Genomic DNA, 26,725 nt, shown 5'->3' with positions numbered 1-26,725 from the left:
CCACTCGAGGAATAGAAACTCAAGAGTAAGAATTCCTGCCCACCTTCTCTGTGGCACCTGCCGTGACGCCCTGCCCCGGCGCTCCACAGCTCTTCTCCAGCTCTGTCACTTCACTGCGTGTTGGGGCGTTTGTGTGCGCTCCCTTCCTGGGGGCACACGGACCCTCCTGCCCCTGGACCCTCCCGAGGGCAGGAGGGTCCGTATCAGGCACTTTTTACTGCAGACAAACAGCTGGAGGAAGTTATTCCCAAAGCACAGATTCAATAAGTGTGGTGGTGACCGGACTAATATGTAGGCAATTAGATTATCTGCTTACAGTGTTTCAGATATTGTTCCTCACTTGTTTAGGAATGTAAAACTTTGCAATGGCTTTTATAAAACTAAGTTTAAGCTGTTTTTGATGTCATATCAAAAACTAGCAAGAGTAAACCCGCTTGAATGACGATGGTTTGTAATCTAGATGGCATGTTCCACATGGAATGTCCAAGTGAAATACAACATCGAGTGGTTGGTGTGTGGCTGTGGTGAGCAGAAGTAGTTATTATACATTACTTGGTAAAATTCATATTCATATTCATATCTTGTCAGTTTACAGTGAGCCAGAGATTAAAAATAACATTTGTTTCTGTTTTAGTAACTGCTTTAAAAAATATCCCAAATCATTTTATTTTCTTTAACTTGACTTCTAGTAGTGTTTTTAATATGTGGCCTTTCAAGCAGTAATGAAATGCATCAATGCAACTTGGCAGTGCATAAGAAGACATGCTTCTAGGATTATTTTTAATGACTTAAAATCATATTGAGTTTTTTAGAAAACTGACCAAAATACAGATGAGCCAAGTAAACTCAGAAGGAAATCGGTGACTGAAATGTTTGTTCCTGGTCCTTTTCGTAATTCTCCACATCTATTTTCTCCAGCTCTCTTCTTTCTTGCCCATTGACAACAAAAGGGGAAGGATAGTGGGATCACTAAGTGTAACTTACCAGTGTTTTCCCCATCCCCCTTTCTTTTCACTGACAGTTTGAAGAGTGTCCTGTAGTGTCCATGGTTTCGGTTCAGGAGGTGGAGTCACGGGATCTGTGATTTCTTGAGGCAGCTCTGGTGGCCGTCTGGAGAGTTGATGACAGGCGTGAGAACAGTCGGGCATCTAGGTGGGAAGGCAGGAGTGGTGGGTGAGAGCAGAGGCAGTAGTGCTGGAGGGTGGAAAGGGAAGGATTGAAGTAGAACAACCAGTAATTAGACGTGATGGGATTGGGGACCAGCTGACTTGTGGAGTAAGGGGGAATGCAGAGGTATTGGTTCTGGTGTTTCCAGTTTGGGCAGCTCAGTGATGCCAAGGTACCAGGAGCAGGCTTAGTGCATCCATTAAAGCAATGGGACCCCAGAGTCTCTTATCACTTAGCATTGCTCCACTGCTTTCCATGATCCTTTAGCTTATACTTTCTTGGTTGAGGTCTTAGCTTGTGGCACCTTAAGCTTCATGTGGGTGGTCTGGGGTGTCAGGTACTTGGAAGTGAGAACAGGTGCGTGAGGGCCACACCGATGTGAAAGTGGATGGAGGCAAAAGGGAAGTGCTAGTCTAGAGTTGTCCCAATGTATAATAGGAGAGACAGTTTTTAAAAATGTTGCCAGCCTAAGATGGCTCACTTCAGATTTTAAGAGCAATGGGAGAAGTTTGGTGTTCACCAACCAAGAACACCAGCCTTTCCCTAAGTTATGACAGTGATTCAGAGAACTTTCTTTTGTGGCGCAGCACACTGAGGATCTACCAAGATAGAAAAAGAGAACAGTGCTTCATAAACTATAATTACTTAAGTGTTGCCATAAGTAAATATTTTAAATATACTAAAATGGCAACATCAGGAAATATGACTAAGAAGTCAATATGTGACACACCCTTTTCCCCACCTTTGTGGTTGTTAAAATTTCCACCAAGAATGATATATGCAAAGAAGGTTAAGATCAGGCTGTTAAGTGTCAGAGGAAGGCCACAGTCTGCATGGTTCTGCAAATCCAGGGATGGAGCTTACATGTGGGAATCCAACGTTTAACCTAAGAGTTTGTTGCAGTAATTAGGTGTGAGCCGTTACAGTGGCTCTCTTTTCTCAACTTCGGCACCGATGTTTGGCATGGTAAATAAAGCAGGTTTGCTCCTCGCCATGTCTCCTGCCAGTGCACGGCCTGCAGTTTATTTTGTTTGCCTGAGAGAAAGGGAGTTTTCTAGGACACTAAAATGCCTCATGAGTTTGAAGAAGTATAGGATTGTTGTTATTATCACTTGACATTAGGCTCTACTGGTTTACATGAAGTATGTAGCATAATTTTTCGAAGAGTAATTACAATGCCAGTAGAATGAGCTGGCTTCTCCTGTATCCTGCAGTCTGTGGGTCACACACCTTACAATATTCATTAAAAAGCTGCTCGTCAGGTTGTAGCATTCAAGTTGAAGGCAGAAATGTACAGAACACTTCAGTGGGACGTGGGACTGTAGGTAATGAGTGTCACTTGAGTACGTTATCTGGTTTCATCCACCTCCATTTCTTCACTTATTAAAAATAGTTTAATGAAAGTGTCCACCATCTGGGATGGTTGGTTCTAAGGCTTAAGGAGATAATGTAATTTGAGTGTTTAGTACTCAAATATTAACTCTCATTAATATTATTGCATATATACATTAACACCAAAGTTAACCAGTGTTGTTTAGTAGTTCTCTTTAGTTTTTAAGTAGTTAGTGGTTTGTAATTACATAGTTATTTCATTAACTGATTTCATGAAATAGGTTTTTTTGAATCTGTGTTAGCATACTTAAAAAGTTCCTTATCTTCATTTAAACCCTTACTAGATTATTAAAGCCCAGGTTGGAAGAAAGAGTTTGCCCAGGAAGTCTAAAACATACCCCTTTCATAGATTCTTACCTTGGTAGAATCCAAACAAACAAATGTTTTCTTCACAGCTAATTCTGTCCTACTGTCCCTTCATGGTTTGTGTCATGGCCATGGGCAGCCTGCGTAAACAGCCCTTGTCGGGTTGAACCCAAAGGTCACTGGAGAGCTCGGGCCAGCTAGACTTGGATCAGCCAAGCAAGAAGGAAACTCACTTTTGTGCTCTTACTCCCGGGAGGGGTCTGTAGAACTCGGAAAGTCTGCTTTGTTAGCAGTTCTTACTCTGAGAACCCCTAAGACTCTTTGGGCAGGCAAAGGGTGGTTTGCAAGGTCAAAATTATTTTTATCGCAGTACTGAGACATTATTTACCTATTTCATTCCCATTCTTTCACAAGCGCAGCTTTTCTGAGGTTAAATGATATGTGATGATGTATAATAAAATGTGTCTTTATTTGGAAGATATGCATAACTCAGTGAACTAGTATTATTTTCCAGATGACCTGTACTTGCTGTTAACAAAATCCATCCAAATTGCGAGATAAACCAAAGAATTTTAATATAAAAGATTACAAAGAGCTTATTGATATGTTTCAGATTCCAAATGGCCCTGTCCTTTAAGAAACCTCCACTTATCAAGTTTGGGTGTAATATGAAAGAATTTCCATTGTTAGTTGAGAATGAAGTCCACATTTTCTTTCCATACTTCAGACAACATATAAATTCAGCAAGTTGAATTTAGAGACACATTTGAGAATTTAACTGTTTTCCATTAAACCAGGTATGAAAAAGATTTGTGAAAATTTAAATGTGTCATTCTTTTCACTAACCTTTTTGTTTTGAAAATGTAGTCCTTTTTTTCATAAGGAGATGCCATTTTATGTATTGATAACATGCAGTGGGTTTAATTATTATTTGTATTAAATGAATTATACATATTTTTAAATTCTCATTTCATATACAATAGATATTGTTAAATATAGTCTACATAATTAAAAGTTCTTTGGGGTCTTCTGTACATTTTAGGCAGGTAAAGCGGATGTGGGATGGAAAAGTTGGGGACCCTCTGGCTTAGTGTATTGTTTACAAGGGTGCATTCTGGTCGATGCATGTCTACTGGTTGCTTATTTCTTTGGAAAAGTGTTCTGTGATCAAGTATATTTTGGGCCAAAATGCATGCTCTCTTCCCTCTTAGAGATCTACAATACATATTCATACATCAAAGGCCCTTAAAAATGTTTCCTATATTTATTTCAACCTTTTTAACCCTCCTTTTATTTTTAGCATAATGTAATGTTCCACAGTGGACTATAGCATGCAAAGGAACCACACTAGCTAACGTGATAGATGTTACTCTCTCCCTATTTTTCAAAACTAAAAAGCAAGGCTTAGCAGGTACTTTTTTCAAATCCATGCTTTATTTAGAGGATGGCCCATAAATGTTTACCAGCTAACCTAACTCTCTTTTTGAAAAGAAAACCACTCATATTTCATCATATACTATTTTGCTTATAATCTTCAAAGCTGTTTTTACTTATGTTTCCAAACTCATGTTTTGAAAATCCTGTTTTAGACATTTTTGTGTGTTAATGAGTAGCATCTGCTCCTTGTGTCATAAAACAAAGTGATCCCATCCCACACTAGTTGCCGAAATTGCAGGTTAAGTCCTAACAGCCTAGTGTTGGAGCTATTACTACTGCTTGGTATTTTTAAATGGCAAAAAATACCTTCAGTGATGCATCATATGCCTTTATAAAACACAGTCACTTTTTGCCACAGAAAGCTTTATAAATGGCAGTGGATTTCGTTGTATCTGTTTTTTTAATGATTCTTTCCAGTCCTTTGATTTCCATTGGTTGTGGGCATAATCTGAACAAGTAAAGCAAAAGCATTCCACTGAGTGGATGAAGAACACATTCCCGAGTGCTACTTGGTGGGCATTCCCTTCCTGCAAAACACAGCGATAAAGTAATCACTGCCAGTTCCTTCCTGACAATAGTGCCCTTCTCAGGTCGTCTCGAGGTGGAAGTGCAGAGGTCATTTCTTTCGCTTTCTGTGTTTCCAGTGTCTATGTCAGGCAAAGAATGGTGAAAATTTTAATTTGTTATAATAATTAAAAGGACAATAGTCATTGTATTTTATATAGTTCAAAAGCATTTGTTTTTTAATGTTTTGGTCATGCCATTTCCTACTTAAAAACTAAATATCATTTGACTCCTTGGTGATTTTCTATTGCCAAGTAAAAATATCTTTTCCTTTATCATTTAAAAAATTCAAGCAGAAATTACTGTGGCTATCTTCTTCAATATCTTATTTTGTTTTGTTTTGTCTTTAAACCACTGAGTAACTGTAAGGAGAACTCTTTGCATGTGCAAAAGGGACTTTCAGTATTAGAGCACAGTCAGTCAGCCAGGTCAGCCAGACTGAAATGAGGGAACCAAACTGCTGGAGTCCACCTTTCTGTCTTCTTTGACAGCTGAATATAGATTGTAGTATATTCAGGCTATCAAAAATAGAAGAATTGTGGAGCTGCATGGCAAGGTAAGAAGTTTGGTGAAGATGCACATGGGCCCCTGTTCGTATAAACTGTATGGTGTAGGTAGGAGAGAAGTTTATTCTTAGAGGGGTCTTGCCATGGAGCTGTTAGGAGTCCGAGTTTGATCCCACTTCTATCATGTGTGTGTGGTATTGGGCTGTTATGTAACTTTTTGTGACTCAGTTTTTCCACCTGTAAAAAAGTCACATAAAATTTCTTGAACAGTGCTGTGCACATTGTAATTGTATTTATTGGTTATCTACCAATGTGTAACAAGTTACCCCCCAAACCTGATGACTTAAAACAGCAAATATTTCTTATCTCACAGTTTCTGGGAGTAGGCGTCAGGGCGCACTTTGGGTGGGTGTCTCTGGTTCCAGGCCTTTTGTGAGGCTGTGGTCAAACACGTTTGAAGAACGGCCAAGCTCACTCACATGAAACTGGTAGACCGTGGGGGCCCCTCACAGCCTGGTAGTCGGCTCCCCTCATAGTGACTAATCCAGGAGAAAATGTAAGAGGGAACCCATGATGGAAGCCACAGTCTTTTTGTAACCCAGTCTTGGCAGTGACATCTCATTACCTTTTCTGCACCCTGTTTGCTAGATGCAAGTTAGGAACTTCAGTCTGCACTCAAGGAGAGAGGACTAGACTAGGGCATGAATACCAAGAGGTGGGGTCACTGGGAGCCATCTTAGAGGCTGCCTCTGACAACTCGTGCTTTAACTTACATCTACTACTCATGTGTCTGTGAATTCCAAACCTACATATCCATCTATCTGATATCTCTGTAGAGTGTGTAACAGGCATCTTAAACTTAACATGGAAAAATGGAGCTCCCTGATACCTACTTCTCCCCTAGTCTTCTCCAACTTGGTGAATGGCAGCTCCTTTTTTAGACATGATAGCATCAAAAACTTGGAGGCATACTTTTTAATGCTTTTCTTTCTCTTTACCACTTGTCAACTTAACTTTGAAAATACACCCAGCATCTTAACCAGCTCTCAGTACCTCTCCCCCGCACTGTCACCACCTTTGTTCACGTTTTTTGCAGAAGCGTGATGAGCTCTGTTTCCAACCTTGTCCAGGCCATTCTTCACTCAGCAGGCACAGTTATCCCCCAGACACCAGGCAGGCCATTCCACTACTCTGTTCAAAATTCTCTAGAGCCTGCTTGTTTTACTGAAGAGTAAAAAGCCAGAGCCTTTACAATGGTTTACAAGGCCTTTCATGATCCTAAAATTATTTTTCTCTATTTTGTATAAAATGATGTATATATGCAGTATAATAAATAATATGTATGGTGGCATAAACCCATATTTACATGTTTATTTAGTTTATTGAGAATTTACTTTCTGAGTGGTATAAGACAGTGATCTGAATCTTTCCAGACGAGGAGCTAGTTTTCCTAGCATTGCGTGTTGAGTAGAGCACTTCTCCCTCGCCGGGGTGATGCCCTGCCGTGGGCCTGTTTGTCTGTCCTGTGCACCCTGCACTTGATGTTTGGTTTCAGAGTACAGATATACTTAATGGATCATATAAGACACAGTGGTGTTTTTATAGATTTTATTTGATGTGATATACTCAAATACATATAAAAACAATTTGAATTTTATAATTGTGAATTATGGGAAATATTTTCTGTCCCTTTGTTTGAGAGATAAAGAACTAATTCTTCTCAGTAGATTGTGACTAATATTTAAAAATCCAGTTAGAGGTAAAACTAAAACTAAAACAAAGAATATCTCATGATTTTTAGTCCATTGTTTCTGACATATGTTGATATACTGTACTTTGCTACTGCTGCTTATACCTGTTCAGAAGATTATCACAGAAATGCTTATAAAATGTAAAAACCCTGTAAGGATATCATCTAGCGTGACATCCCCGCTTATATGGTGACTCCTAGTGTTCAGGCCCATCTGCCAATGTGGCAGGCCCCTGGTGTTCCCGTCTCCTTTCTGGACCTTTGGTCTTATCTCTATTTATAACTTCGACTGGCAGACACGAATGGGTAGGCGAAGGAAAGTGAATTGAAGCCAGTTTGTTTTGTTGGTTATGAGCACTGCTGCTGAAAAGTTTGCCGAGGAAGGGAAGTATATTGAAATTCTTGCTTAAAATGAGGTGTGTAGAATTTTCAGTGGTTTCCTTTTGATAAAACGTTGTCTCATTTTTGTGGAACTATGTGTAATTGAGGGTCAACTACAAATCACAAAATGAATCACTTTCAAGTCCTTCATCTCTACAGGCATTAGAATGGAAAATCTTGTCACTTAGATGAGTTCTTATTTTTTTTCCCTCCTCTACAAATAGTGTAAGCCTTGCTCCTCTGGGCATCAAACTTTGGCAGCCAGTGAAGGGCCCTGAGCTAAAAATGGAGCCATTCTGCTTCTCCCAGATAGATTTTGCTCCACTTGGTGACAAGAATATAATCCAAAGATGAATTTCTTTCTTTAGGGCAAAAACAAAACAGGAAAAGAGAGAAAGAGTTTTCAATACTATGCAGAAGTATTGTGCTTCTGGTAAACTTCTCAGACCAACACCACATTCCATTCTGTTCAACGACATTATGTCCAGTAAGAGTCACTGAGCATAAGCGATTAAACCCAGAGTCTAGTCAAGGCACAGATTAACTTGCTGTGTGACTTCAGGAGGTCCATCAACCCCTCTGGGATACAGCTTTATTTGCGGAAGAATTTGGGACTAGATGACAAAGACCCTTCCTATTGTAGAATAGTAAGATAACAGGTAACATAGAAAAGAAATGCAGCTACTTATTTTCGGTAAAACAAGGTTGATACCAGCCAATAAGTCACAGTGGGCTTGCTTAAATCCTCCTCCACTCTCCAAATTCTGTTTTTACCAAAACGGTAAACTAAAAACAGTTTGTCATGCTTTGAACTTCCTGGCTGATGTTGATTCTATCATTATGTTACTGTTACACATTTGAGTGGGAGCTGAGCTACTTTTCATGAGAAGTGCTTAGACAACTAATAAAATCGTTATAAACCCCCTCCCCCCACTTTCGGTGGGTATTGATAGCATCAAGGAACGAAAAAAGACTGCCATTTTTACGCAGTCGCTCTTCCAGCCAGACTGAAAATGTAATGGCCTTAATCTCAACTCACTTGTTTAAACATTAACCAAAAGCAGCTTTCTCCACCTCAAAAGTTTTAAGTGCCTACGTGAACTTAACCACAGATATAGACAACTCCTCAAAGGCCTTCTAAAACTTGTTGAGTATTATATAAAGTAGAAGCTTCAGTAGCATTTCAAGGAATTGATTATTCTCACAGCAACCTAGTGAGGCATAAAAGCATACCTTCTGTAACAGCTCAGTCATCTGAGGATGTGATCCTTGGTGACTGCCTCACGACCTTGGAGATGGTTACAGAGCTTAGAGTCACAAATAGGAAGCAGTCCCATAGTTACAGAGCTGAGTGACGGCCTTCCGAAGGGCTTTCTAAATAGATGAGGAAGAGCTCAAAATAGGCTAAAAAGAGGATGCAAACATCTTTTGAAGGCCTTTTCCAGGCTCTCAAATGGCCATTGTCAAAAAACAAACATTGGAGTGGATTTGACTAAGCATCAGAAGCTAAAACAGTCCCCAGTGACAAGTGAGTGTTTTTTAAGCTCATGAGGCAGAAGAGAACTTTTCAGAGCAGCCTTGTCACATACAGTTCTAATGTGTAGGCTTTCTCAGCTGCTTTGAGTAGGGGTAAAGAGGCATGCAAATTTTAACCATTCGTTTCAGAGTCGGTGTATTAAGTAAATGCTGCTTTCCAGTTTGGGTGGAGAAGGTCTTTCTCAAGATTTATGAAGAGTCAGAACGAAAACCCATCAATTACTTGTTTGTAGTGCAAAATGGAAAATTTCTTGTCTTGTGTACTCTATTTGTTTCATCCAATCCCAATAGCGCTTTATTTAAAAATATTTATAATAGTTCAGTTAATCTGAGTTGAGTGGGCAGAATCAGATGGATCTTAATTTGAATTGAAACTTTCTCCAGTTTCTACCATCAGTAAACTGCATTTCAGTGTCTTCTATTATTTAAACATAATGAATCTATTATTTATTTCAATTAGTTAACTTGAAATTTTGCAAGCACATTGCCACTCGTGTGTATTATAATTTTCTAGGTGCAGTACCTACCCAGAAGTTGCTTTGTTTCTTCTCCTTGCCCCCGTCCAGTATTTTAGGGTACCATATGTAGATTGCTTGAGTGATAGCTTCGTTCTGGTAATTACCACGCTTGTTTGAGGTTATAAAATATACATCTGACAAAAGCCAGGGATTTCCCCCTGAATATCAACTGACTGCTTAAAGTGGCATTTTCATTCTGACTTGGTGTTTTGTTTTGTCTTACTGTAGCATATCGGAGCAAAATGAAAGAGTTTATTTTGAGGCCTCCAAAGTAGTGCTGCTACAGACCATGAGCAAGAGAGAAAGCGTGGACTTCAGCCTGCATGAATGGTCTTGAAACACAAGTGGTTCTGGGTAAGTCACTTGAAGGACTTGGCATTCATTAGCCTTAAATTTCATCAGTCATCATTTATTTGGTGCCCCAGGACATCTTACTCAAGTGCATGGCTATTTCTCTACAAACCAAGCAACAGGATGTTAGAGAAAACTTTGCTCTAGTGATGGAGAGCAACTAAATTTACTGAGTTGTGTTTGTTCTCACATGTGCAGAATAACAGGATCTGAGTAGAATGCATTTGCCATTAGAAAAAGACCAAAAAGAGAAAAAAACACAAACAACTCACTGCATTTCTAGATACTTCATTTTAGCTGAGAGCCTGAGGTATTTATCATGTAAGAGACAGCAAGTTCGGTCTGTTGGCACGTTGGTGATCCAGTAGTGAAATATTGGGGTGGGCAAAGGTGAGAGGCCCAAATCGAGAGTTTCCAAGTCCTATTCAACAAATGTTTATTGAGTCCCTTTTAACTAAACGCAGTACCCTGAATAATAATCTCGCTTTGGAGTAAAATTTACATGTTTCAAACTATAAATAAACAATTCTAAACTACACACAAAAATAATGTGGACTTCCAAGAAAGCTTTGTCAGCCTAGCTCATTATATTTTTTGGAAACAAAAGTCCTCAGATGGAATTCCAATTCTTCTCACCTATTCTGGTGACCTCAGACAATTTACTCATCCCCTTGGAATGAGTCACCTCTAAAAACACCAGGACATGCCTCTATCACCATGGTCATATGCAAATTTGAAATTCCACGGTCCACTCTAGTGAAATTCCTTAAATAATTATGCCACTTGATTTTTGCTCAACAGAATTTATTGTGTGCCCTTGGCAGGTCATCATTTGCAGAGGGGCTTATTCGATCACCCAGCGTGGAGGAAAGGGTCAGGCAGCTGGAGGTCCCTTCAGCCTGCTTGCACTGATCTTATGAACCAGTCCTTTGGTCAAGCAAGCCTTGCACTGTGTGGTCGATCACCTGTTACTTGTAGCATAGTGTTATATGAATATAGTATTCAAATATGTGGGATAGGCTTCTTTTGAATTATTGTCCTTTCTTTTTCTGTTGGTGACCTTTTTCCTTCTGTGTTTGCTCTCACTATGTTATGGGTTACCTGCCAGTCCATAAGCCCCGCAGAGCCCCAAACCTTGTTTTACACTGATCGTCATTTATTTTCCTTTCTTACTAAGCATCCATTTTCTGAAGCAGTGCTGTGAATGGCACTTTAAATGATGCTCAGATGTCACTCTTGTTAGCAGTGGGCTGTTTGCCTCAAAGTGGTGCATTATTTGGGTTTCATAACAGCATTTTTTTCTCTTACAAATGTTAAATTATGAAGTGCAGGAAACCACATGAATGCAGCAGAATGAAAACGCAAATGGTGTTACCTGGAAATGCCAGTTTTCTGATTCTCCTGGTAACACTATCCTCCCTGCAGTCAATGCATGGAGCCTCTCTACCTGTTCATAGTGGGCTTCTCTCCCGTATCTTCATCTTCACTTATGCTATATGGTGTAGTCACCCTGTCATGCTGAATCGGGAGGTCTGGTTAAGGTGATTACATGAGGCCCTCTCCTCCTATCCAAGTTCCTCTTGTCTACTAAGCCTGGCTCTCGTTCACAAAGTCTTCCCTGAATGCTCAAGACTTCACTGCCCACCTGTCCTTATGAACTCCCATAACATATGGAGCCAGCATCATAAAAGGGTATATGGCTCTGTATTGCTTTATGGGTGGCTGGCATCACTCTGTCTGGGTTGCAGACTGCTGGAGGGTAGGAGGCTGATCATTGCCCAGTGTTACTCAAAAGTGGTCTAGCTCCAGGTCCTCCTGATTAGAATCACCTGGATGTATGCATTCAAGTTGCAGATTCAGCAATACCGGGCTTGATGAGTCAGAGTCGCTGGGGATGTTGAGCCCAAGAAACTCATCAACCACAGATATCTCTTTTGCACACTGAGGTTTGCTTAACAACTGTCTGAGTCTGCTTCTTCACCTTCCTTGTTGCCTCCCCACCCACAGCATAGGGCCTAGGTCTCAGCACATTCTAGGTGCCCAGGAAATATTTTCTTGTTGATCTGAGCAGCATCAAACCATGATGGTTGTATTCACTCTTCAATTGCCTCACCTTTCATTCAGGTTGTCGAGTCAGCATATTCTCTGAACCCTTAAAAACCCCATCTTGTCTAAATATGTAGTGTTCCCCTAGGTCCAAGACTCTTTCATGTCTCTTTCTCTTCGATGACTGGCTCTGACTGTCCTCAGTAATGGCGTAGTCCAAGCCTAAGGCCCATAGAGCAGAAAGAGCAGGTACGGAGAGCTTGTCTGGAGCAGCCGGACAGGAGACACATCTGAGGGTGGCAGCAGCACTGTGGTAACCTCAAAGCTCTATCCTTGGTTCCCAAAGCCACACCTGCTGCCCTTGGCAAATTGTTTGAATGGTATTTCTTTCAACTGTTAGGGTTCACAGGTGGTCAATTTTGGTGGCAGCAGAGCGGTTCCATTGTGGAAAGGGATAAAGTTAAGTTTTACTGGGCACACATCAAAGCACCCATGGGGCAGTGGCAGATTCAGGATTTGACCCTGATGTTAGCAGGCTGCAGTGGTGACACGTGGCTCCCTCCTGCCCTCCCCCACAAAGGGCAAGCCAGGCGGATTTGCAGGGTGTTGTTGCCTGTGGTGCAACTCCTGAATGCTCTTGCTGGTGGGCACAGCCCTGGTAGTAGATACGACAGTTCAAGCTAGAAAGCAAAGAGAAGAACTCACAGAAGTCTAGCCAGCCTGTAAAGGAACAAGTGGGGTAATCTGGAAATTTATCAGCTGTTGATGTAACCATGGCCAAATGCATTTGACCTTATTTTTGCAACTGTTTTTTTGACTCTTGCTTCTAAAACAGTAAGTTTTACTTAGAGCAGTTGTGCCGATCCTGAATTAAGTGTGAGGTAAAAGGCACATTTATGCAGTGACAGGAAAGCATCTTCTGGGTCTGCATCAAATTTTGGTGATTGGAGGTAGCAGAAAGGTGTAACCGAGTGAATTGGGTTTGAGCTTTTCCTTATGTTCCCAGCTAAGAGAAGGAAAAATTGCACGGTTCCCAAAGCAGTGTTAAGGGCAAAAAAGGCTTTTTAGTATGTGCTTCATGGAGACCTGACTAGGTTTTCCTCTGCATAGTTTCTTCCAGTCAGGTGGGTGGGTAGAGGGTCGTGTGTGACGCAGGAGGCAGGTGCCCAGGCATTCGGCTGTGGGAGAGAAAGGTACAGCCATTTTTTTAAATTAATTTATTGTTGTTCAATTACAGTTGTCTGCATTTCCCCCCAACTCCCCCACTCCACCCCAGCCAATACCACCTCCCTCCCTTGGGTACAGTTATTGATATGTGTCTTTGAGGCTTTGTTAAAGGCTTTAAGGTAGAGGAATAACGAGGGACAACATTCAAGAAATTAGAAAGCACATAATTTTAGCAAAATACCAGATGCTGGCATTGCTTTTCTGGAGGTCTTTAGCGGTGCATGGAATGTTTTCTTAGAAGTAGCCATCCGTGGTTGGCAGAGAGAAAAATTGGCTGTAAGAGAGCATTTGTCTGGTTAGAAACTATGTCACTAGTGCTGTTTACCATGAGGCATCCTTGAGACCTGCAGGGTTTTCAAATAGTCACTTAAATTATAGGCGCTGTTTTTGGAAAGCAGATATAAGTGAGAAAAGAGCTAGTCCTGTATCTTCCAGGAAGACCATCATTAGAAAGCTCTTTAAGTACTTTCTAGCTTAGAGGAGTCAGATACCTATCATGTACCTAAGCCTGTCTTCCGTAAAGCAGTACCAAGCATGCCTTCTGTGAAATGCGTTATAACTCGCTCTTCTTGCTGATGCTATCATGGGCTAATAATTGCATCAGTCCTTCAGAGGAGCCGTGTGGTTTGGTATAACTGTGAGTAAAACCACACTGGTTCAGGAAATGCAGTGCATTGTCTTAAAACAGGCATCATCAAAACAGATGTTGATTTACTTGGAAGGTACCTTTCCTTGATGACAACTTGAGAGCTTTGAAGGGAGGTGATTGCCGTGCATCAAAGTAAATTAGAATTGCGCTACCGTTTTTGTACACTGGGTGAAAACTGAAAGAAATTCGCCAGGGTTGGCTACTGAACATGCTCTCCCCTAAGGCACCATTACATTACTGCATCGTTATCAATTCTGCTCTAGTGACTAACTTGCTCTCTCTTGTTCTCCTGAGTTAAGATCATTGGCTTCCAACTTCCTCCCAGAAGGCTTTAGTTGGTTATCATGTAGGTGCCTTCAACCTGGGGCCAACCCTGTGCTGTCATTCTCCTGTCTTCCTTTACGGGTCCCTTATTTACAGAAACAGGATCAGCTGGACACTACCTTCTCTTCCTGTGTAGTTCATCCCTTGCCCGCGTGCTGTGGTTTTACCTGTCACATACTTGATTCTACTCACTCTTCTTCCATCCCTTGCCCTTGTCCTGTCTGTCAGCCCATTAGATCACTTGCTTGGACTACTGCAGCCACTTCCAAAAGAAGCTGCTTGCTTTACGCCTTTCCTTCCTGTGTTCCATTCTGTATTGAGAATTATTTTCCTAAAGAAAGGGTATGGTTGAATTATTACCATTCCTGAAAAACCTTCATCGCATATGGAGGTATGGAAAAGTGTTTCTAATACAATGCTTAGTATAAAACTCAGACTTCAAAATTGTATATATACATTGAGTGAAAAGTGACAGTGAAAATGTATGCCTGTCAACAATGACTAGAAGTAAATAAAGCAAAAATGAAGATGTTTGTAGTATTAAGAGTGATTAGTACTTCTTTTGAAAAAATAATACACAATTGTTATTTTCTATAGTAATGAGTGAATAAGATGAAGTGAAAAGAAAAATTGAAAGGATTTTGTTAGATTTCCCTTCTCTGTGACGTCAAATGTAATCTGCATTGCCTCGCGCTCAAGACCCTGAGTTCGTTATCAGCTTACCACTTAAATCTCATCTCCCGTCCCCCCGCTGTCTCCATACAACACGTCTTTTCTTCCTGCACATACTGTGTATGTTAATAACCATGCCTTTCTTCATGTTGATTCTTCTGCATGACATTCTGTGTCTCTACAAAGTAACTTCCTCATTCATCGTGGCCCAAAGGAAATGCTCCCTCTCCCTGTATTGGCACTATATTTGATATTTTTTTGTCTATGCAGATTTTTTTGTGGAAGATTCGTGAGGGTGGAAGTTGGTTTATTGTAAAGCATGTATTACAAGTATTAAGCCTATTTCTACACATAATATAGCTTAATAAATATTCTTATGCATGATAAGAAGAAAAGAAAGAACTCACTTAGAAATATACAAGTAATTCTTAAGATAAGACTTAAATTTTTTCAGATAAGCCTAGTGTTAATTACTATCGTAAAAATTACAAAAACTAGATTTTTTTTGTTTGAGCATTTTTTATAAAAACAGTTGGATTCAGAGTCAGGCCATTTCACCTGAACTTCAAGAGTGATTCTTTAGTGTTTGGAAATTCTGTCAGGCGGAATCACTTCAGCTTCTCAGTAGTCACATTTGGGAAGTTACTAGAAATTGCTTTTTAAACTATGTTATGTCGTGGAAAATCATGTCAGCCAAATCAGAAATCTAAAGAAATGATACATCCAGTGCTGGCAACATAATATGAATACATGGTATTTTTTCTTAAGGAAATTTAAAAAGTCAAGACTGGATAACATTAAGGGATCGATATAACATTTTCAATTCTGAAAGGCTATTCTCATCTCGAAATATACTTGCTACTATTTTTTTTCATTTCTAGGAATTCTATTTAGTTAAAATAGCAAAGGAGAAAAAATATCTCGGCTTAAATAAAATGAAAAGTCATCTCTAAAATTAATTCAGCATCCTCAAAATTTCCTTTTCAAAGAGGAGTAGGATGTTTTTTTAATATCACATGATAAGAATGCCACTAAAAAGTATCATCATTTGCATTTGTGATCTGGGAATTCAGAATGGGATTCTGTGGTGATCAATGTGTGAGGCATATTATACCTCTTTTGAGATAATATTTTGACATTAAGTGCATATTGTTTAATACTATATATTCTCTTATATATTATATATGTATGATACTTTTCCCATTAATGTTTTAGTTAGAGTCAGTAAGTTGGAACAGAGAATTTTTTTTTAATTTTATTTTAATCATGTTCAAATACAGTTTTCTCCCATATACTCCTGTTCCAGCCCACCCACCCAACCCTCCCCACTTCCCTCCCATTACCACCCTCCCCCTAGCTTTTGTCCATGTGTCCTTTAAATTTGTTCCTGTAAACCCTTCCCATTCTCCCCTGAAATTCCTTCTTCTCTCCCCTCTGGTCACTGTCAGACTGTCCCCTATTTCAGTGACTTTGGTTATATTTTGCTTGTTTCTTTGTTTTGTTGTTTAGGTTCCTGGAACAGAGAATTTCAACTTTCAATTTGCCAGTTTTTGCATGACATTCTTTACCCAACCTTCAGTTTTCTTGCCTACAAAATCAAGATAAAAGTTGAACCATTGTTAGGTTAATGAATTAACAAATTTGTTAGTCAACAACATGTATTGATTGATTACTGTCTTGGAAACATTCTATACCACATCACTTTTTAGCATTTAATATAAGTTGACCTTTGTTTTGCACAGTGAAGAACCTTTGCTGAATTTCTTATTTTTTTGTACTGAGCATTGCATTCATTTATAAGCCTGGCACTTTGGCTGTTTAGAAGATAAGAAATCTACCATGTCTCAAGTGAATAACTGCAGATTCGCAGTTCACCCTTAGTTATTCTCTGTTTCACCATCTATGGGGCGGCAAACTTGACTGGTGACTACTGAAGTTCATTTACCAGGACATACTGGCTGTTGAATTGCTCTTTTGTGAGAGCCAGCACTTGAAAGCATCCTGAACACCTAGTGACAAAAACCCAAGAAGGCAATAGACTACTGCCGTTTTCATTACTGCTTCAGGTGCTCCTCCATGCAGTAGATGCTTATCTTCAACTGCTCTCTACAGATCATGAATACGGGTCTGTGTAGTGATACTGTGGCGGTAGCCTAGCTGAGGCTGTCTAGCGTTGGTTAGCACAAGCAGAAGTGTCTGTAAGCAGAGGAACCTCAACTAGGAAGGCTGCAAAGGAGAAGACAACTTTTTGTGAGACTTTAAGGATCTAAATTCAGAACAGAATACCTTGGTGGATTTCAAAGTTTTGAAAACCAGCCTTGAGAAAACTGGTTATAGTTGTAATAGATTTTTTTAGTCGTATATAATGAATTGCTACATAATGCTTTTGGGAAACAGTATAATGCCATGTTTGAGAGCATAGGTTCTTCAGGCAAACTTCCTAGGTTTGAATAAAAAGCTTTTACCTAATAGTATCTGACACTCAATAGTTGTGCAATTTGAGGAAATTACTTAACCTCTTTGTGTCTCAGTTTGTCCACCCATGAAATGGGAAAAACGAAATAGCATATATCAAAGTTGTAAATACTAAGTGAGTTAATGCATGTAAAGCTTTTAAAGAAGTGTTAGCTGTTATTATCTTGTCACTTTCATGGTATTCACTTAGACAGTTACTCAGTTGTAATAAAAATTTTCCAGCCTTTATTCTTAGTGGCTTCCTTCAAACTGAATTTATGATTTTTATACTCAGGGAAGGTGAAGCATGTGCGTGAACTCAACTAGGGGAGGGGAGAAGATGCTGTGGGAGCACGGAGGAGGGGCTGTGTGAGGGGAGGACTTGGAGGAGGTGCTGTGGGCGAGGAGGGAGCGAGGCGTCCCAGACAAGGGGGCGGGTGAAGACAGGAGGAGGGCGCTGTGTGCCTGAGGAATGCTGTGCCCTGGTTTGGGAATGTTTTAGTTAGAATCCGTAAGTTGGAACAGAGAATTTCAGTTTGAGGTTTATCAATTTATTCTGCATGATACTCTTTACCCAACCCTCAGTTTTCTTGCCTATAAAATAAAGATAAAAGTTAAACCATTGTTAGATTAATGAATTAACAAATTGGCCAGTCAACAGCATGTATTGAGTGGTTACCGTCTTGGACACATTACACACCACATCACTCCTTAGCATTTCATCAGGCTTGTGAGATGGAGTAATGTGAGATTGGGAGAAAAGACAGGTCACTTGACTGATTATAATGATAATAAAAATTAATTTGAACTGTTAATTGAGTAGCGACCTTCACCAGATTCTGTGATTGGTGCTTTACATAAATTATCTCTGATGACAGCTCCCCGTAATAGGTAATGGTTATTCCCATTTTACAGATGAGAGCAACTGAACTAATCCCATACTAAGGGCTTCCCGTACGAAGTTTTTCTTAAGAGGTAGTGAGCCCTTGAAGGTGTTAGGATGGGAGAGGTCACGATCAGACGTAGCAGCGACTTGCGGAGCCCTCTGTCAGACTCGGGCTGCTCTGAAGTTGGAGACGCGCCCTGCACCGGCTGTGTTCCCGGGAGGAGCGGCACTGCGCCTTCAGCAGGGTCGCTCCTCCATAAATACAGCTGGAGTCTATTTTAAAAGCTTCGTTCAACACAACTTGGGAGAGACTTTTTGTACATTTTTCTTTTTAAAGAGGAAACTAATTAATTCATCTAATAATAGTCAAACTAACTCCTTTGGGCCCTACAGGTTTCATCTCATCTGAGCCTCACAAAAAAATCTTAAGGAGTATGATTTTTACATTCATATTATATGTTCTTATAATGGATGAGGTTATTGGTGCTGAAGGATATTATACAATTTATAGGAGTAAAGCTAGTATTCCAACCCCGGACTCTCTGACCCCCTAAGTCTTATCGAACTATCAAACCACTTCTGATTTACAGTCTCCAGTAGGGTGGTTCTTTTCCACTGGTTTAAGACCACTTTACTAGCACTCGGTTGCTTTCAGAGAAACTAAAGCTCCACAAGGACCTAATCTACTTTGTAGAGGTTGCTGGGAAAGAAATTATTTTCAACTGTACTCACCATCAGCATCCTTCTAAATGACACTGCTGGCAGGTGGCCATTTCTAGGAGCCCATCAACTTAGCCACTTACAAGAGCAGAGTGAACTTGCTCTTCACAGTAAAATAGATTTTGGGAGTGAGTACATTGCAAGAATCCTAGATATTTAAGGTAAGCACTTTGCTTCTTCTACTTGATTGAAACCAAATTTATTATACTAAAAAACACTTAGCAACAGGCAGAGCACTTTTGCTTCCAAGTGCTGCCTGGAATTTGGAATGACATATAGTGAAAGGGGAAGTTAGTTCCAACTCTCAAAGGCCACATAACCAGTGAACCTAAAAGCACATTTTATGTAAATTCAACCCAAATCTGTATTTATTAACCTCACAAATTTTAGAGGGGTTATCTGTGCTCTGACATTGATGTGCAGTACGATTCTCCAAAATATCAGATCTGCTTAATGCATGTAAATCAGGACTTGTGAGTATCTGGCACCTATGCTGATGCTGATTTTCGGAGGCGTAGCTCCCCTGCAGCCATATCTGCTTTGCAGGAACAGACTCGGTTCTCTCTGTTTTCCTGCCGAGTGTCCACGTAGGTCTTGCCCCTTCCCTTACCCGGTGCCGCCCTGGGAGGGTCACTGAGCTGGCAGCACTCTGTCCTGAGGACCTAGCCATCAATCCATCACCTCACTTTGAAAATGCCCTTAGCATGATTCTTAAATATACATGTATATTCAATTGTGGTGAATATATATAATGCAAAATTTACCACTTCAACCATTTCTAACCCTGTGGCATTAAGTACATTCCCAATATTGTGCAACCATCAGCGCTATCCCTTCCCAGAGCTCTTTAGTATTCCCAAACAGAACCTCTGTACCCATAAACGCTACTACCTCATCCCTCCCTCTCCCAGCTCCTGGTAATCTCTACATGCTAAGTCTGAGTTTGCCTTTTTTAGGTACCACATATACCTGTAGTCCTACAGTCTTTGTCCTTTTGTGGCTTGCCCTTAATTTTAATATGGTGTTTCAAGTATAGTTTTTTTTGGTGTGTGTATGTAAAGCATTTATTTTCAATACTTCATTGTATCAATATTATCAATAAGATATAATATGCATTCTAACCTAAGAAATTAGGTTCTGTAAGAATATGGGTCAACAGAAGATATAGAAAATTGTCATCATAGTAACAAGAAAGTAACACTTGCCAGACAAATCCAAACTCCTGGTGGGCATGTTCATGTTCCCCCTTAGAGCTGCTTCTCCCTCACTTCAGCTTCAGCTTGTATTTGGCCTGAATTCCCTGCAGAATTTCTGCAAGCAGGCTTACATTGCTGTAATGCCTCCTGGAAGAGTTCAGAAATTTTTAGTTACCATCTTTTGACTGACTTGTGTTTTACTCTTCTTCCGGTTGATTTTTGAGTGAATCATTCTGTCTACCTGCCTGTGTCCAACAACAGGCAGAAACGTGATGTCTGCTGTTGGAAAATCAGTGAATCATAGCTCTTTACTTGTGGTGATCCCACGCAAAGCAGAAGTATTCCTTTCTGCACTGAAGCAGAAGCATGGTAATTTTAACTGCAGCAATGGGACTGTAGTAGAGGTGAACATACTTCTTCTGTTTACATCTTTAATGAGCCACAATTAAAAGTAGTGAGTTGGTGTGTCAGAACAAATGTTATTTTCAGATTTCTATTCCGGCAGTTGCTGCTGCTGGTCTAAGCTGCACTTCACTGGCACCCTGGAGATCCAAGAGCCTTAGGAGAGAAAGCCCAGAACGGTCTAATCTACTTCCTGAAAGTTAATGGGACAGGAATGACTTTCTGCTGTGCTAAGGCAGGGATTTGCCTCAAATCCCAGAAGCCTGTGATTCTCGAATCTGCTTCACGGTACATCTTTTTCTTCTGGCAGAAGGCCCCATGGATTGATTTAAAGTTGAGGTGCTTACAGCTTTTTTCTCTCTTCTTGTTTTCTCTTCCCACAATTAAGATGTACTGGTGTGCTCGCCTGGCATTGGATTCCTGGTGTGGGGTGGAGGCGGATGTTGTGTGTATCCATGTCCCTTTCCCGAGCTTTGACTGAGTCCAACCCTGAGCTCATTGATTTCAGGGGCACTGTGTTGGGCCACTCAGCCCTGCCCGCCCCCCCCCCCCACCACCTCATCCACATTTAATATAACTGCTGAGTGTGGTTGCACTGTGACACAGGTTAGGTGTTACTGTCTACTAAATTACTGCGGGTGACAGAATTTCCTGACAAGGTAGTAAGGCACATGCTGGAATAGCTCATTAAATATTTCTATTTAGTCATAGCCATTTAAACTTGGTAGAACTGTGTAGGTCAGTATTTATGAGATACATACTTGGTATTGAAGGGGACTGTAGGGAAATAGGTAGATTTGGGTGCTTTAGAGGTGTCCCCACCTTGTGGTGCATGCGTACAGGTGAGTGGATTATGGACTCACACTTGCCTCAAAGCTCGTAACACAGCTTTGAAGCCTGTCTTGCCCAGGCTCCTTCGGAGGCCTGGTATCTGATTTTATGTTCGTAATTTTGTGAACTCTTTTTTAAAGAGCCACCCTCATACTCACTGGACTGGATTCACTCGTTAGGAATACCTGTGCATATGTTAATTAAATATATTCAGTTCCCCCTCGTACTAGACTGTAGAATCCCCCCAAATCAGCCAGCCCATAAAATAGGAAAAGTAAGGGGCTGTGTAGAGCCTTTAGTATCTTCACAAGTTGTTTCTAAGAAGTTTATGTCTTGGACATTTAGCACATAATGATAGTTCCTATGTCCTAAATTTCCCAAACCGATGACTGACAGTTAGGATCTGTGTTCCTGGTAACTCCTTCCGATTGCCATTGGCCTGGAGCAATGACCAGCACTTCAGAGTTTCTTAGGGGGCGAGTCAAATTGAACTATGTAGCTTTTTACCTTGTCCTCGCGCCACCTAATGAGAAAATTAATTTAATGGCTCTTTTGTGAAGCATTTTTTCCCAGCCTGACATGGTTATCTGAAGATGTTGTAAATAATTTTCCCTGCCAAGAAGTCACTTGTTATAGGTAACTTTTATTTGAGAAATGGTTGTTGGTTTCTGGTGTGCTAAATTAACTTCTTTCTTCGTTTTCCAGAGTCCTTTTATTGTTTCCAGCCTGCTGTTAGGTACTGTAAAAGCTAATTTAGTGTAGATTATTTTTTAAAATGCACCTGGTATGGTGTTCAAGCTATGACATTTCCTGTCGAAATAATACTGCTATGGCCTGAAAGGAAATGACCCCAAGAAAATATAACCCATTTAAAAAAGGAATGAACTATTTGTCATTAAAAAAAGTTTTAAAATGATTCACGATATTTATTAGCCATTTAAATTTCTTATTCATAAATCTTAGGGAGGTGTGATCTCAGAAACCAGGAGGGTGAACAACAGTTGATAGGGGCAGAAGAAGGTCCCTATGTATGTACGAGGCAGAGCAGAGAGACCGCAGATGAGAGGACAGCCCGATGTAATTTGTCCTACCTGAAACAAAGCAGCCTGTTCCATTGGCCTGCATGACAACAAAACTCACCTTAATGGCTTAGCAGCCACAGTGAAGGGCTGTGGGGGCGGGATGAACTGGAGTTAAGAAACTAGATTGCCTGGGGGAGGAGGGTGGTCACACCATCTAGGTGTCAGTTCTTGGTATGCCCCTAATTTGGTGACCTTTGGAAAGTTACTCACCTTTCTGGAATAGTCTCCTCCTCTGTAAGAGAAAGGCAGTAGCCTGGATAATCCTTGGGACATTCTGCATCTGCGGATAAGCAGACATCAGACTTACAGGAAATGAAAATGGTAAGGGTGGACGTGGACTCTGTGAAAGGGAGGCAGCTGTGTAGATTGCGGTCTAGAAAACAGGTTGGAAATACCCCAGTGAAGATGCGGGTGTATGTCTCTCTCCATGGGCAGGTGACCTTTACTGGGAGGACTGGGCACTACCTGAGGTTAGTGTTGAGCTCTCTGGGGTAACTAGCAACTGGAAAACACCTATTAAGGAACCATACTTCCCTCTGTGGGCCTGTGCTTCTCCATCGCCCCCAGCACAGATTGGTTAGCTTTGTCTTCTGGGCTCCCTGCTGTGCTGGCTTCATGGCCTCATCAAGGCACACCTTCTCACTGATGTTTCTGTGCCACAGCAGATTTTCTCTTTTGTTCTGAAGCCCTGTTGAAATTCATTTCTCTGCAGAATCAGACATATTTATTTATCTTGTCAGTGTCCTACTTAGAGAATCAGATACTTCTGTATTTGTTTTTGCAGATCTCACACATGTAAATGAGCTTTTGTAAGCAGCAGGGTAGGTCGAGTCTGAAATACCTTGAGTCCTTGCCAGTTTGCTGCTTAGCTCCTCAGTTAACACTGACGGCACTGCTGTCGCTTCTGTAGTTCCTGGGCAATGGGTACGAATAGCTCCTTCTCTCAAGAGTTTAGTAACCAAGTGGAGGAGACTAATGCGAATGGAAGCACAAGGAACAGAATAATGGTATTAATAGTAATACTAGTGAAAGCAATGGACATTTTTCTGAATGCTTACTATGGACCAGGACTGTGCTAGTAAGCACTTCACGTGCACTAAAGCGTGTGTTCACACACACACACACACACACACATTAACAATAAATGTTTACTTTTCACAATAACTCTATCAGATAGGAATTATTCTTATCTACCTTCTTCAAATGAAGAAACTGAGGCCCAGAAAGGAGAGGTAACTTGCCCAAAGTTGCACAACATTAGGCATGTGTAGGATTAAATTTTTCACTGTAGAGAACTCTGTATTAGTGTTAAATAAGTGCTAAGTCTATGATTGTGTGGTTGTTGGAACGAGACAGGGTTAGTTCTGATGGGGTAAAGGGAGAGTGGTTTAAACTGTTTTGTAGGAAGAAGTAGCCACGAGTGTGTGAAGTGGGGGATGAAAGAGCATTTCCAGCTGGAGATGATTGCTTGTTAGGGTTGAGTGGAAGGAAGTTGGACAACAAATAGGTTTGTTCAGCCAGAGTGAAGAACATCCCTCTGTGTGGTGCGGCTAGGTGATCAGAAGGCAATGAGTGGAGAGTTATTTCGTTAGTTGGTAGTGTAGGCATTGCCATAATTAGTAGTAGGTCAATACCTTATAAAATTACTTCAGAGTGTAAAGACATGTTTCTAACAGAAATGTGTTAGACTACAAAGCAAGTAAGGTGCAAGCATTAACGTCCTGCCCTTAGGAGACTTCTCCTTGGGTCCTGTTTACCAAATGACATGGGCTTCACACCCTGGCTCTGAGCCATCACCATCTTTGCTTCAGTTTCCATTAATTAGCTCTGAGTCTTAGGTCTGGAGTCACTTGAAGCAGCTCAGAACTCATTTGTTTCAACCCTCCTGGATGGCTTGGGATACTTGCCTATTCTGACACGTCTGCCTTGCCCTGGCAGCCACATTATACATTCTTTTGAGACAGGTGCCTCTCGGGGAGGGCAGTGGAGTAGCGTCTGTTGGCGAACATGCATTCGAAGTGGCAGCCCCTTAAGGGCTCCAGATGGTGAACATCAGATATGAGATTAAAACTTGGGCAAGAACTGGAGGCAAACTGGAGTGACCTGGATTTGTGGGTGCTTGGAAAAAGACATTGTATGTGTGGTAGGTCATATTTGTTTCAAGGGGTTTTTCCTCATAAAGTGGAAAAGGGGAGAAAAACATTGGGAGATTTCCCCGGGTCTGTCAATGGCTTTTTTGTTTGTTTACTTAATTAACTAATTAATTTGTTTATAATCCTCCTTGTTTGGAAAAGATTTATGGCAGTACCTTAAATCTCTAAATCTATCAAACAGGAAAATCTTATGAAGTAGCCAAGTTAGCAAGCTATATGTGCCTCTTTTTAAATGTTTATGTATAACAAGCCCTGGCTGGTGTGGCTCAGTGGATTGAGCGCAGGCCTGTGAACCAAAGGGTAGCTGATTCGATTCCCAGCCAGGGCACATCCCAGGGTTTCGGGCCAGGTCCCCAGCAGGGGGTGCATAAGAGGCAACTGCACATTGATATTTCTCTCCCTCCTCCCTCCCTTCCCCTCTCTTTAAAAATAAATGAATAAAATCTTTTAAAAAATGTTTCTTTATAACAAGATGGCTGTATAATCAATAAATTCTAAAAATGAGTAATTAATGTGGTTATATTTCTCATCTATTTTCTACCTTTAAAAATGTGCTTTTCCTTTCAACTTTGAGTTGCATAGAAATTTCATGTGTTCTAGTTTCTATAGAGATTAGTGTTTGAGAAAGTCTAGCACTGACATGGTCACTTGTGTTTTTGCTTTTCTTAAAGCCCCTCCTGCTTTAAGAAAAGCTCTGGAGCGCTGTGAACACACCACCAGTGGGAGCATCCCCGAGTGTGGGACCCTCACGGCCTCCCCTCATTACCTTGTCTTGCTCTGCTCGTTGCAGGGCTCCCAGAAGGCTCACATGGTTCTGGGCATTAACAAAAATCTTGCCTATAGGAATTTACAACCAAACTTTGGACAGCAAAGACCACTGTCTTCCTTTTTCCCATCAATCTCGTGAAAACCAGAGTGTTACCTAGCGTTTACCTCCTATCTCAGTGTGTTCCGCTCTCGTGCATGTTGCCACACGAAACCCCCTAGCTCAGTTTGGTGGTACTGACAGATGAGCAGACTTTGCAGGGTCACCCTCAGGGGCTGACGAGACTGACTCAGTGCCTCTCCTAAGCACTCTAGCCTTTGGAACATGGGCCAGCGACTGGGGTTTTGTGGGGAGGCAGTGAGGGAAAGAACAGTGAATGGAGGAAAGAAGCAGTGCACACAGTCCGCTCCTTGTCCATGAACAGAGTGGCAAGGAAGGAACCTTACCCCGCGCCAGGCACCTCATTAGGAGCATCATCAGTAACCTCCTATTTCAACCTCACAACCACCCCGGCAGCTGAGTATTACTGCTTTTTGTTTTACACGTGGTGCAAGACACAGGTTAAGTAATCAGATTAAAAGCTACTGTGTCATAGAACACAGAAGGATTCTGAACCAGCTCCGACATTACACATAGGCCATCCAGCACGAGTGGGCTAGTTTGAGCTTTTCGTTCCTTCCTTTTTCCTGACAGAATGTATAGGGGGAATAAAGAGAGGTATTTGAAACAAAGCTCTTGTCGCTTAGCCATTTTAATGAAGGTTTGTGGCTAAGATGAGAGTTTTACAATCACCTTGGGATTTCAGAACACTGGTTTTAATAATTACGAACTGAAGCAGAGAGAGTCCTAAGGAAATGTGGGTCATGCAACCAAAAGTCTGAATGAGGAGTGGTGAGGAGGGATCTAGTCAACTTAGAGAGTGCTGGAGTGTCCAGGGAGACCTCCAGGGCAGATGGGGGACAGAAGGGGGAACTGCGATCCTTAGGCTTCGGAGTGATAATGGGATTTTGACTTGTGACACCTGTCTGATCTTAATGCTTTGCACCATAACAGGAACTGACCAGAGTGTGGCACCAATATCCAAGGGTCTTAGGTGGCAAACGTGGGTGCCGTTGAGTGGGAGCAGATAATGCACTTTACTAACAGCATGACCAGACTTGCCCATCTAGAAAGATTTCTGCTTGTATACCCTCTGGAGCATTATGGTCATGCCAATGTCATTGTTCGGACCATCAGCACTCACAACAGTGGAAAGAAGCATGGGCCTGGGATCAGAGAGACAAGGATTTAAATCCAATCCCCATCGTTTGTGAGCCGGGAGACCCCAGGCAAGTAGCTCCAGCCACTGTTCTCTGAACGATACATGGGGGCATTCATGCCTCGTAGGACTGCTGCATGTCAAACCGCCC

General features: G+C 41.1%; 1 protein-coding gene across 9 annotated transcripts in view; it reads left to right on the top strand.

Moving 5' to 3' along the window:
- Positions 1-26,725, top strand: part of ATXN1 (ataxin 1) — a 383,702-nt gene that overhangs the window by 83,051 nt on the left and 273,926 nt on the right. For all 9 annotated transcript variants that reach the window (XM_045847140.1, XM_045847137.1, XM_045847135.1 and 6 more), the window contains one exon: positions 9,786-9,911. The gene's annotated coding sequence lies outside the window, so the exon portion shown is untranslated. The remainder of the gene's footprint in view (positions 1-9,785; positions 9,912-26,725) is intronic.

The sequence above is a fragment of the Phyllostomus hastatus genome, unplaced genomic scaffold, assembly GCF_019186645.2.
Source record: "Phyllostomus hastatus isolate PE091 unplaced genomic scaffold, TTU_PhHast_1.1 phas_contig_524, whole genome shotgun sequence".
Classification (NCBI taxonomy): domain Eukaryota; kingdom Metazoa; phylum Chordata; class Mammalia; order Chiroptera; family Phyllostomidae; genus Phyllostomus; species Phyllostomus hastatus.
This window is presented reverse-complemented; position numbering and strand designations above follow the sequence as displayed.